Genomic DNA, 14,157 nt, shown 5'->3' with positions numbered 1-14,157 from the left:
ATCATTCTTGACTTTTGGTTTGACTGGGTTTGGGTTCCTTAAATTATAAAGGTGTCATGGACAAAAGTGTTGTTAGGCTTCAAATACCCGTGACATCCTCAAAGCAGCGGGTAATTTTAGGCATGAGAAGACCAGAAGATATAATAACCAGTATCCTAAAAACTGAGGGTGGGATAACAGATTATAAATAATGGCTTCTGATAAACTTCAGAAGTTCAGTGACGCGCAGCAATTTCCTAAAAAAACGTGAAATTATTCTGAAAATATCAACGGTATGCTACTGAGATTTATTCGAAATCATACCATACATTTTCCGTCTATATCTAGGCAATAACACTACTTAGAATAAACTCCCCTATTAATAGAGGCCATGGACTCAATAAAACTGGAGTGCTAAAATCATTCATCGCCAGAACGTAAACCATCCAGCAACAAATCTGTCGTATAACAATTATGGCCCATCATTAGTGTCGTTTAATAAGCGTCATGGACGAACATTCGGAAGCTATGGAATGCTTGAATGTATGGGTGACAACATATGGCAGAATAAATATGAAAAACTGTAATGACTTGAGAGGTTTATATATATCATGTGTTAAATTCCCCAATCAGAATTTTACTACTAATTTTTCTACCCCACGTATTGTATCTTAATCATACTGTTCAAACAGCTAACAACTATCTCAAGCACTCATTAACTTATTTAAATGAATTATGAAACCGAATAACATACCAAGTAAGAAATTAAACTCCAAGCACAGCCATACATGTAGCTTAGGGCGAAGAGAACAATACATGATTATTAAGCAGTAATTGAAGAATAATAAAGCGTATTACAGCAGTTTTTGACCTAGTAGATGTTAGCAATAAAGAGAATATGGTATTACAATGCTACAACTGTCTACTAGTCATGAAAAAACACAAATAATAAATCAAAAAGTAGTTCCAAAAGTTCGAGCCTTTCCTTTACTCGTCCTGTTGTAACAGAGACCACCAAGTCTAGATTGTCTACTCCCGAATTATCGGCTTACAATCGAAAAGCTCATTTTTAAACTAACTTGGATAGGAATAATCGTGTTATGACCATGTTTGGCATAGTTGCCGCCAAGACACCTTCATGGAATAGGAACATTTCTGCTCCTGTCAAATTAGGGTCGACAGCGCGGCTATAAAGTTGTGCTATCGGAACTCCCCTGACGCGCAAACTTCGTAATCTACCAGTCCATGAAAGCAGCAAAGTTAGACATTTATATGCCTCTACAATGAATAAACCAATCAAGAGATGATCAAAGGTGAAGTAGCGTAGCGACCACCCATTTCATTCCAAAAGGAGCCTGACATAAGTGGAGAATTTCTCTATGACAAGTAAACACTAGTATTTTCCTGACTTCCAAGGGGAGTGAAGAACACGACATCTATCGGGACAGTGGAATAGCACTGAACCTTCGCAAAATTATCATTGGAACGAAATGTATATCTGCATTAAAAGACTGATTCTTGGACTCTGATCGGCTGATAGCAAGATAAAATTCAGTGAACATACAGGCTACATGACTCGGCTATACAAGAAAGCCCATAACATATAAATCTTTCATCTTAATATGGAGTACTTTTCCGGCATGACTAACTTGTTTTTCAAAAGTACTGAATAACAGGACAGACTATCAACGGATTTCTTCGTGACATTATATAAATCAAACAGTCACGCTGTGGCCGGTAAACAGTTTTGGTCTATGACTGCAGATTTAGTAGCTTGAATGAGCTCACTAGTAAATGTCACAATCCAAGAATTTCCAATCAACCGTCCCGGACCCACCTATCCAGCTGATGCTAATTACTTGATCTTGATATCTGTCTACAATTCATGGCGACATGTGTCCTTCAATGTGCCTCTTTACCCTCTGCAATGAAAATTTCAAGTTAGAGTTTGCCTTGTGATACGGTTTAATGGTTTCTGTAAAGTGTGTCATATCCACCTCCATCATCTTTCCCAGTCTCCTCTTCATTTGGAAGCCGGTCTGTGTGGCACAGACTTTACTGTTCTTTGTATTTTGCACATTTTATATAATCTGTCATGTCCTTAAGTTAATACCCACTAAGTTAGACAGAGAGTCTGTGTTTTGATATGATTTAATGCGAGTCACTCATAAACTCTTTGTACGCTACACAAACGAACGTATTTTGGTCTTATCAATAAAATTCGGTTCGTTAGGTCTATGATCAAGTCAAACACCAGAATTTTGGTCGTTACACTGTCCCTGCCTACACACAAGTTTGTACATTTTTAAAATAACTAACCCCCCGAGGTAAGCTGTCTGTGGGACAAATCTTTAATTGGTCCGCAATGATTATTGTATACCTATTTGCAAGTACACATGCTTGTAAAAGTGACTACGTAAGGCTGAATGCGCGTTTGTCGCCCTACACTCTTATTTCCCAGCCGCACGTGAACATTTGTTGTCCGAAGCTTTCAGTAGTTTCCTGTCTCAGACATACATATTCGCTCACCAAACAATATTAATCAATTCTCCTGCTTAAATATCTGATATACCTGCTTTTGTTATCTGGATAGTTCAACAAGTTATTTGTTCTCTTGTTTAATCAAACACATCATTATGCCTGTTAGTCGCATAACCTATTCATGTGCGTTTGTGAGGCATTTACATTTCCCTGCACAAGTTACAAAAGGGCACAATCAGAGACACCATATCTGCTGACATGCATCGAAAAGAATAATTATTAATCAGGTGTCGATTAACTCAGCCTGGAGTCCCTCCGGGGGCCACTGCCGGTCCCAAGCCCGGATAAAAGAGGAGGGTTGGGCATCGGGTTAGCGTCCCCATCCCGTAGAAAACTAACTCGCTAAAAAAACGCTAACCAGAAAAAATTATTCAAACCTTTTAAACTCTGACTCGGTGGTCAGAAGGTCTTCATTTAGAAGAACTATGACGCCTCATGATGAAAGCCGAATTCCTTCCGCAGTTACGAAGCCGATGCCTCTTCTGACAACCAGAGTAACCATTTATTTAGGTACATGGAAGGTTCGTACAATGTGGGACCTCGGGAGAGCCTTCAAAATTGCTGCGGAAATGAGAGGATACAACCTAGAGGTACTTGGGATCAGTGAAACACATTGGAGGCAAGTTGGACAACAAAGACTAACTTCAGGAGAGCTTCTGTTATACTCTGGCCATGAAGAAGAAAATTCCCCACATACACAAGGAGTTGCATTGATGCTGTCCAAACAAGCGCAAAATGCACTTATGGGATGGGAATCTCATGGATCCAGGATCATCAAAGTCTCCTTCAAAACAAAGAAAGAGCGCATTTCAATGAACGTCATCCAATGCTATGCGCCTACCAACGACTACAATGAAGACGCTAAAGATCAATTCTACAATAGGCTGCAGTCAATCATCGAGAAGTGCCCAACAAAGGACCTGACCATTCTGATGGGAGATTTCAATGCCAAGGTTGGAACGGACAACACTGGATATGAAGACATCATGGGACGACACGGACTGGGAGAAAGGAACGAAAATGGTGAGAGATTTGCAAACTTGTGTGCCTTCAATAAAGTGGTCATAGGCGGCACCATATTTCCACATAAAGGCATACACAAAGCCACATGGATTTCAAATTATCACACTACACAGAACCAAATCGACCATATTTGCACCAATAAAATGTTCAGGAGGACGATGAAGGACGTGAGAAACAAGAGAGGAGCTGATATAGCATCAGATCATCACTAACTGGTTGCCAAGATGAAATTAAAACTCAGAAAGCACTGGACAACGGGGCGGACAATATCACAAAAGTTCAATACGGCCTTTCTTCAGAATACCAACAAACTCAACAAATTCAAGATAGCCCTCAGCAACAAGTTCCAGGCCTTGCATGATCTACTCAATGGAGAAGGAACTACTGTGGAGAGCAACTGGAAGGGGATCGAAGAGGCAATTACTTCAACATGTTATGAGGTCCTGGGTCACAAGAAGCACCATCACAAGGAATGGATCACTGTTGATACACTGGATAAGATTCAAGAAAGGAGGGACAAGAAAGCAGCAATCAATACCAGTCGAACAAGAGCAGAAAAAGCCAAGTCACAAGCTGAATACACAGAAGTAAACAAGCAAGTGAAGAAGAGCATCAGAAGCGACAAACGTAAATATGTGGAAGATTTAGCAACGACGGCGGAAAAGGCTGCAAGAGAAGGAAACATGAGACAACTGTATGACACGACAAAGAAACTCTCTGGAAATCACCGCAAACCAGAACGACCTGTGAAAAGCAAGGAAGGCGAGGTAATCACCAACATTGAAGAACAACGAAACAGGTGGGTAGAACACTTCGAAGAACTCTTGAATCGACCAGTTCCACTGAACCCACCCAACATCGAAGCAGCACCCACGGACCTCCCAATCAATGTTGGCCCACCAACAATTGAAGAAATCAGCATGGCCATCAGACAAATCAAGAGTGGCAAAGCAGCAGAACCAGACAACATTCCAGCAGAGGCACTAAAAGCAGACGTAGCGGCAACTATAAGGATACTCCACATTCTCTTCAATAAGATTTGGGATGAGGAACAAGTACCAACAAACTGGAAACAAAGACTTCTGATCAAAATACCGAAGAAAGGCGATCTCAGCAAGTGTGATAACTACAGGGGCATCACTCTTCTCTCAATACCGGGAAAAGTCTTCAACAGGATATTGTTAAACAGGATGAAGGACTGCGTAGACGCCCAACTTCGTGACCAACAGGCAGGATTCCGTAAGGATAGATCGTGTACAGACCAAATCGCATCTCTACGGATCATTGTGGAACAACCGCGCTTTTCGAACGGGAAGTTTAGTCCTAACGTGATTTGCATTTATCAAACTTTTGCTGTGTTCTTACGCAACAAAAGTACCATTTCAGTTCTAAAGAATCTATCCTGAGCTATACGTTCGGTAGATTACTTTTTTTTTTTTGAGTTTCACTATATTTAATAGTTACCTGTGGTTTTGCCTCAGCTTACTATTCGGTTTGTTTTTGTTTTTCACGTATAGACTAGTTTCAGTTTATATCACTCGTTTTGTCCATTTTTGTCCGTTTTCAGTGTGCTTTTTAGTGTTTTTTTTAAAAGGTCCTAGGCTCTTGCAAGCATCTATAACATAATTTGCTTCAACACCGTCATGAAAAACTCATGCAAACGTCCGGGATGCCGTTTTGCTGTCACAACTGGCATGCAGTGCGACAACTGCAAAGGTTGGTTCCACGAAGCATGCACAGATCTGACAGCAACTGCTTACAACAGACTCAGCAAGTCAGAGCAAAAGTGGGTGTGTGTCACGTGCAACACAGACTCCGTAGTCTTGCTGAGTAACATCATTGTCCTACTGACAAGTCTTCGGAACAAGTTGTCAGTTAACTTGGAATACGATAGTAAAAAAACTGATATACAAACAAGAGAGTGCAACGGACTCAAAAACAGGGATATCGATAGGTATTCCATCGATGGAGCATCCATCCACACTAACGACGACGTGTCGAGGCTCAGTACCATCATTACGTCGACGGTACTGAACTCCCTAGGCAAACTCGGGTCTCCCAGCTCAGGGTCCCCGAACACAACAGTGGTTGCCAAAAACCCTGCATGTGATTCGACCCACGTTAAGAGAGCCCAAAAGAACCAGACATCACCGCCTAAGCCGAGCAACCCAAGAGTTGCTGCACGGAAAATAACTGGTAATTTAGTCGCACAGTCTACCCCCAAGACTGTTCGTCCGGTCAATAAAGAGCCCATGATTCATAAACGCACACTGACCTCCAAACAACAAGTTACTAAACCTGAACCCATCGTGAAACCTGGTAAATTAACAACAGTTCGTGACGATTCTCTCATTATCATGAACCTCGTTGACAAGCCTGATCTTCCTCTCAGTCTGCAGGACAAAAACGACAGGATGCTCTGGGGTGAATTGAACAAGAAGCTCGAACTTCCTAGAATAGAGCCTTTGACGGTCACCCGGCTCACTCGAGGAAAGGATTCTAAGCATCTAAATCACCCGAGGCTTCTCCGAGTAACACTTAAGGCTGCTACCGACGTAGAGGACGTCTTGCTAGCAAGCCACTTGCTGAAATCAGATGGTAACGTAAGAATACTGCCCGACATACCGTACTCTGAGCGCAGTATCATACGAAACGTCCCTAAAGAATCTCGTGAGAAGTTTTTCCGTGGAAGAAACATAATTGTCCAAGGTATACCGGAAAATGCAGACCCTACTCAATCAAATTCTGACATCAGGGAATGGAAATTCATCAAACAGTCCTTGAGGCTCAAACACATACTGACTCAGCATGTGACGAGACTAGCCAAGAAGGACGGTGATCTTAGACCCCGTCTAATGAAGATAACCTTCCCATCTTCCCACATGGCGGCTGCAGTTCTGGAAGCATTTCGTGCTAATAGACGTCGATTGCCACCTGGAATCCACATGCACCCGGATAGGCCATACGAAGTTAGGACCAAGAACAAAGACAAGTTGGAGCTGACCATTCCACTTGTGGACTGTCTAAACGATAAAAAAAACGTGTAAAGGACAGGGCCTACCACCTCGGCAAACCTCACATAGGTGGGCTACCTGTCCATTCACATAAGGTTCATACAGAAAAACAGGACGAAGCTCACGCGTTCCAAATTGAAAGCATAAACTGCTTATATATGAACGCCGCGAGTCTACCAAACAAACTGGATGAACTACGTGAACTAAGCAACGCTAATAAGGCCCATCTGATAGGAATATCTGAAACATGGATATCTTCTCAGTTCTCGGACCAAGAGTTAGCATTGCCTGGGATGACTTTGTTCCGCAACGACAGAAAAACAGGAATTGGGGGCGGAGTAGCCATATACATAAGCTCTTGCTTGGAGGTGCACCAGGTTCACAACCTCGAGTTTAACAATCTTGAGGAATCCATATGGTGCTCTGTAAGATTGTCTAGTACTTCCAGGTGTCTAGTCGGAGTCATTTATAGGAAGCCAACTGCCGACACCGAGTACGATAGTCGTATGCTGGAAGGACTATCCCGCTCTATCCGTCTCGGTTTCACACACATCCTGATTCTAGGGGACTTTAATCTCCCTAGAGTCAACTTCGCGGAACACACGTACACTGGAGGCGACAACTCAATTGAAGCTCGGTTCTTCAACCTCATCGATGACTTGGGCTTATATGAAAATGTGAGGTCGGCAACTCGTTGGAGAAACAGTCAGACACCATCGCGCTTAGACTGTGTATTCACTAACGAAGAATTCCTAGTCGACAACCTCTCAATCCTGGCTCCTCTGGGAAAAAGCGATCATGCCGTCATAGCCTTCAGTTTTGTCATCAAAACTAAGCTAAGGTATCCCAACAATAATTTGCGTTGGAATTTTAAACGGCTGAATGTGCCAGCTCTACATGACTATCTACAACAGGTGGTTTGGGATGTTCACCCTCAAATCGATGTGGATGGTCATTGGGACTTCTTACTGCACACGCTCTTATGTGCTACAGACCATTCAGTTCCTCAAACGGTTCCCAAAAGCTTCAAGCCACCTACAGTAATCAAGAACCGTACCCTTCGCCTCCTAAGCCGCAAACGGCACTGTTGGGCGGAATACAAACGAACTAATAACGATGGAGCGTATAGGCAATACAAACATATCAGGAACACATGCACGAAGGCTATAAGAGAAGACAGGCTTCAGTACCAAACAAAGCTTATGGACAAATTCGCCTCTAACCCTAGAAGCCTATTCCGTTATGCAGCCTCTCTTCGTCAAGCCAAAACAGGAGTTTCTCAACTGCTAGGTCTTAACGGCCCGACCAACAACGATGGCGACGCCGCTAACCTTCTGGCGGCCCATTACTCTCAAACATTTCAACCGGCTGACATCAACTTTATTGACGACAGTCTCATCTCCAACTCTACAGGACTTTCTGAAGTGGACCTAAGCGCTGACTTGGTGTTCCGGAAATTGCAGCACTTAAGACTTGACACTTCTCCTGGCCCGGATATGGTTCATCCTGCCATACTGAGGGAGGCAGCCTCAATCCTGGCAACGCCGCTTAGCGTGATGTTTTCACACTCGCTTAGCCGAGGCAAATTACCGGAAAACTGGAAGTTGGCTCACATCACACCAATTTTCAAAGGTGGTCGACGCAATGAACCTTCAAGTTATCGGCCGGTGGCTCTTCTGTCATTACCTTCAAAACTCATGGAGTCCCTGATATGCGACGGTTTAAATGACTATCTACTGTCCTTAAAGTTCTTCTCACCCCAACAGCATGGTTTCAGGAAGGGTTACTCTTGTATAACCAACCTGCTGACTGCGGTGGACAGATGGACAAGCATCCTCGATTGCAAGGGAAAGGTTGATGTCATTTACCTTGATTTCTCAAAAGCTTTTGATAAGGTTAACCACTTGTGTCTTATCAACAAGCTCAAACGACTAGGTATCAAACCACCCCTAATCGATTGGCTTACTTCATACCTAAAAAATCGACACTTTAAGGTTAGGGTTAATTTCACTTTATCTCAGGCTATGGAATGTCCTAGTGGGGTCCTCCAGGGCTCAGTACTAGGGCCTCTTCTCTTCTTGATCTACATAAATGATCTTCCTCAACAGGTAACGTCAGACTTACTACTTTTTGCCGACGACGTGAAACTTTGGAGAGAGATACGCAACCAAGACGATACACAGGCACTTCAGGAGGATCTGACGCGACTTCAAAGTTGGGCAGACGATAACGGACTTACCTTTAACACTTCAAAGTGTAAAGTAGTCCATCTGCGACATGTTGCAAACTACAGTTACAACTTAGGAAACTCCTCTCTAGTAGTATCCCAAGTCGAAAAAGATTTAGGAGTCCTGGTGCCCCATGACTTAAAGTCTTACGCTAACTGTGACAAAAATGCCTTCCGAGCAAACCTTGCACTGGTAACGTTGAAGCGCATTTTTGGACAGTTTGACGGACGAACTTTCCATACAATCTTCAATAGTTTCATCCGTTCCCATTTAGAGTACGGAAACATAGTACTCCCCCCCTCACTCCATAAGGACAAGGTCACTTTGGAGCGTATCCAACGGCGAGCTACGAAATCAGTTCGAGGACTCAAATCTAAGCCTTACGAAGAACGCCTCCGTTCACTAGACCTTTACCCACTAGAATATAGGCGTCTTAGAGGTGATTTACTAATGGCTTATAGTATTCTTAACACATCTGGACATCCTCTTAAACACCTACTTAAGCTTAGTTCGAATAATAATCTAAGGGGTAACACCCAGAAACTGGAAACACAACATAGCAAGACGGAATGTAGACACAACTTCTACTCCTTAAGAGTTGTCAAAAGCTGGAATTCGCTGCCGGCCGAGCTAGTCCAAGCGACTTCTCAGGAGTCCTTCAAGAGGCAACTTGACCTATTCTTAAGGACCAAGGACAGCATCACATTATGATTTACCAATTTCTTTTCCTTTTTTATTGTTAACATACCTAGGTTCCTGCCTGGAGGATTTGGTGATCCCCTGCTACTAGACACGGAAGCCTGTTAAGCGAAAGCTTCTTCTATTCCGTCCACAACCATTTGAACCATTTGAACCATTTGAACCAATTGAATGGAATTCATCACTCTACATCAACTCCATTGACTACGAAAAAGCATTTGATAGCGTGGACAGAACAACACTATGGAAGCTTCTTTGACACTACGGCGTGCCTCAGAAGATAGTCAATGTCATACAGAATTCATATGATGGATTACACTGCAAAATCGTGCATGGAGGACAGTTGACAAAGTCGTTCGAAGTGAAGATCGGTGTTAGGCAAGGTTGCTTACTCTCACCCTTTCTCTTTCTCCTGGTGATCGACCGGATCATGAAGATGTCAACGTTTGGAGGGAAGCACGGGATACAATGGACATCTAGGATGCAGTTGGACGATTTAGACTTCGCAGATTATCTGGCCCTTCTATCCCAAACGCAACAACAAATTCAGGAGAAAACGACCAGTGTGGCAGCAGCCTCAGCAGCAGTAGGTCTCAATATACACAAAGGGAAAAGCAGGATTCTCCGATACAACACAGAATGCAACAATCGAATCACACTTGACAGAGAAGATTTGGAAGATGTAAAAACCTTTACATATCTGGGCAGCATCATTGATGAACATGGTGGATCTGATACAGATGTGAAAGTGTGGATCGGTAAAGCAAGAGCAGCATATTTACAACTGAGGAACATCTGGATATCAAAGCAACTGTCAACCAACACCAAAGTCAGGATTTTCAATACAAATGTCAAGACAGTTCTACTGTATGGGGCGGAAACCTGGAGAACTACGAAACCCATCATCCAGAAGATACAGGTGTTTATTAGCAGTTGTCTACACAAAATACATCAGATCCATTGGCTGGACAGTATTAGCAACAACGTACTGTGGGAGAGAACAAACCAGATCCCAGCGGAGGAAGAAATCAGGAAGAGGCGCTGGAAGTGGATAGGACACACATTGAGGAAAGCACCCAACCGAGTCACAGGGCAAGCCCTCACATGGAATCCTGAAGGTCAAAAGAAAAGAGGAAGACCAAAGAACACATTACACTGAGAAATGGAGACAGATATGAGTAGAATGAACAACAATTGGATAAAAGTGTAAAGAAAGGTCCAGGACAGAGTGGGTTGGAGAATGCTGGTCGGTGGCCTATGCTCCACTGGGAGTAACAGGCGTAAGTAAGATGTCGATTCCTAAGCTAATAAATAATATTATAAATATGTATATATTACTGATATACATAAGTTGCATACCGTTCATGTCGTTTGAACCGAATGTTGCGAATAAACCATTCTTAAAAAATTTCATCTCCACTAGCGAATATTCCACGTCGTTGTTGGGTTAACATCGTAACAGTTATTAAGTCAAAGTGTCCACGGAATTAAGAGTAGAAACTTAATGTCCCTGCAACAATTTCTATTCAACAGATTGTTCTGCTATAATCCGCAGTGTTATGCCTTGATTGGTGCTTGATCGGTCCTTGCGAAAGCCAGGTTGTCGATCTCTAACTTTGATGTTTACTGAATATTTCACCGGATTCAGCAACACTTAAAACGGGTCTAAATTAGCGTCCAATCAATACCTCAGAAGTTTGGGAAAGAAAACTGTTTAACAGTGCTATGAATTGTTTTGGAATAACGTCCTTAAGGATTACAATGGTCATCCTCTTGACCCATCAGAATCAAGTGAATTAGTAGGCTTTTGATAGCCAAGTGACGGATAAACAGGATTCTAAATCACAAGAGCTGGTAACAAGGGTGTCACCTCGGAAGTACAGCTGTTTGGCTATCAAGGAGCTAGTTCGGCCGTATATGTATACTCCAGTCGTGGAATTAAAGGATGAGAATACACCAAGTTTGAGAAATTCGTGGCGACAGTGTGAGGTTAACCATCTTTCTAACGTTCAATCAAAGAAGTATATCCGGCATTTTCGATCGACTGTCCGTTTATTTAGCCAGGGGCTGCATAAAAGAGGATAATTGAACCATGGATATCATTTTAGTTGTATAAAGCTATCTTCTATAAACACGCCGCCGCAGAGAATCGCAATGTGTAGGATGAAAATAACGAATAAAGTGGGAATCAGAACCCGAAATATAACCGATAGTAAAAATCACTCCTGCAAGCATCACCATAATAATTAGAAGTACTCGAATTATTGTACTGACTAGGAATTCCAGAAATAGTGCAATTTACAGCAAGTAGAACTAGATGAGTACAAGTCGACACATAGTACTCGGAATTTGTAATAAGCGGGTCATCAAGTAAAAAGAATCACTAGTTCATAAAAATACCACTACTACTTACTAAATGAAGAAAGAAAGCTTGGAAATACTTGAAACCGTTCACATATCGAATATACGAAAACAGGAAAGCTACAACTTCTCTTATTTATGACCCCAGAATTTTTATTTGACTTCAGGGAGTCATTAATCGGAACATCCAGCCTCACTTTTATTTCAATCTAGTCCTTAAGTTTCAGTTTCATCTTGGCAACCAGTTAGTGATGATCTGATGCTATATCAGCTCCTCTCTTGTTTCTCACGTCCTTCATCGTCCTCCTGAACATTTTATTGGTGCAAATATGGTCGATTTGGTTCTGTGTAGTGTGATAATTTGAAATCCATGTGGCTTTGTGTATGCCTTTATGTGGAAATATGGTGCCGCCTATGACCACTTTATTGAAGGCACACAAGTTTGCAAATCTCTCACCATTTTCGTTCCTTTCTCCCAGTCCGTGTCGTCCCATGATGTCTTCATATCCAGTGTTGTCCGTTCCAACCTTGGCATTGAAATCTCCCATCAGAATGGTCAGGTCCTTTGTTGGGCACTTCTCGATGATTGACTGCAGCCTATTGTAGAATTGATCTTTAGCGTCTTCATTGTAGTCGTTGGTAGGCGCATAGCATTGGATGACGTTCATTGAAATGCGCTCTTTCTTTGTTTTGAAGGAGACTTTGATGATCCTGGATCCATGAGATTCCCATCCCATAAGTGCATTTTGCGCTTGTTTGGACAGCATCAATGCAACTCCTTGTGTATGTGGGGCATTTTCGTCTTCAGAAAACTTCACAGGCTCAAAAAAATATTTGCCAGATAAATATCGACCTTCCCATGAATGGTACTCGTCAATTCATTTGTCAACGTATGCAAAAGAAAGTCGTATCAACTGCGTTACCACCATTCCGATGACTAACCCAGGCTACTCAATTTCCTAGTATTTACAAAATCAAACCGGAACTGAAAAGTTTTAAAATTAACCTTGAACTCGAGAAGGGATGGGCGAAACAAGGCTGGAAATAAACTGAACACTAACAAGTCATTTAAACTTATTGTAGTCAGTGTTTTCGGTCATGTTTTCTTTTATCTATTCACTTAGCTGCAAATATTTCTGAACAATTTCTATTATAGAAGGTGTGGCGTTTGCAGTGTTGTGATCCTCCTTCCTTCATGACTGACTACGCTAAACGTGACACATCCGTAACATGAGGAACTGATAATTCCATCTTAAACAACTACATTTTTCGTGGTTTTATATAAGTAAACCCTTGGTAAATACTACCAGTAGTGTTAACGCAAATGGCTTACTTATTTTCGAATGTAGGTAACCAATGCAGATGATTTGTGTCGAATAATTTGAGTCTACTCGAGTTAAGCGAAAATAGAGTGACCAACCAGTTGATGTCGGAGTCGCACCTCACAGTTAGTACCTAGCGTGGATTACCCTCCCGTGGTATGCAGGTGCTATGACTGTTATAACGACCATAAAACACAAATGACGTTATCACGGAAATATTTTAGTAAGAGTAGGTACAAGGAACAGAGTGAGGCCACCAACGCAGTAGCCATTCCATGGCATGCGACTGATTAGTGGGGGTTGATTATCCTTGACCTTGACGAGGGTCGACAAAAAATTCGATGTTCAGTCATCTGATTGCCAAAGGATTTGACTAGGGACTAATGACAGTTCACTGGTCTTACAAGACACTTATGGTTTAAAAGAAGCAAAGAAAGAAGGGGAAATCAATCCAAATCTGAATGAATTGAAGGGAACATTTCTGAGGGAAATAAAGATGCTACAAGTATTGGGAGTTTGGCAACGCCTTTATACGTCATGTTTTTGTGAAAGAAGTGAACCAATACAGTCGAACCAGAATTCAGAAATGAAGAGGGTCGTGGATGTATTTGAAAAACTATCGATACTCTGGGAAGCGTCTAATCTAAGCTGGGTAACGGTTGTAAGAAGTGCGTAGCAAGGTATGCCCACTCGTGATCTGTTGCGAATGCATGACCAAGTGTCTTCAGCTGGATGTACCCATCAAAACTAATGGGGTCAGCATCAAATGTCGAAGACTTACAAGACTATTTGTTTCAGGGATTTATTTCCCACTACAGAAATAAGGAAGAAATTGAGATAGACTCGCCAAAAAGTCTTTCTTGTCGCCTGCCATGGGTTAATTATGAGACTTTTCCGCTTTGTCTAAGCATAGATTGGAATATTTTGAAATTAGCGATGGATGTTGGCTGTTGGTGTTTGCTTTCCGCCTGATTTAACGATATTCTGTCT

This window comes from Schistosoma haematobium, chromosome ZW, assembly GCF_000699445.3.
Source record: "Schistosoma haematobium chromosome ZW, whole genome shotgun sequence".
NCBI lineage: Eukaryota > Metazoa > Platyhelminthes > Trematoda > Strigeidida > Schistosomatidae > Schistosoma > Schistosoma haematobium.
The sequence above is the reverse complement of the archived record's forward strand: the minus strand, read 5'-3'. Positions refer to the sequence as shown.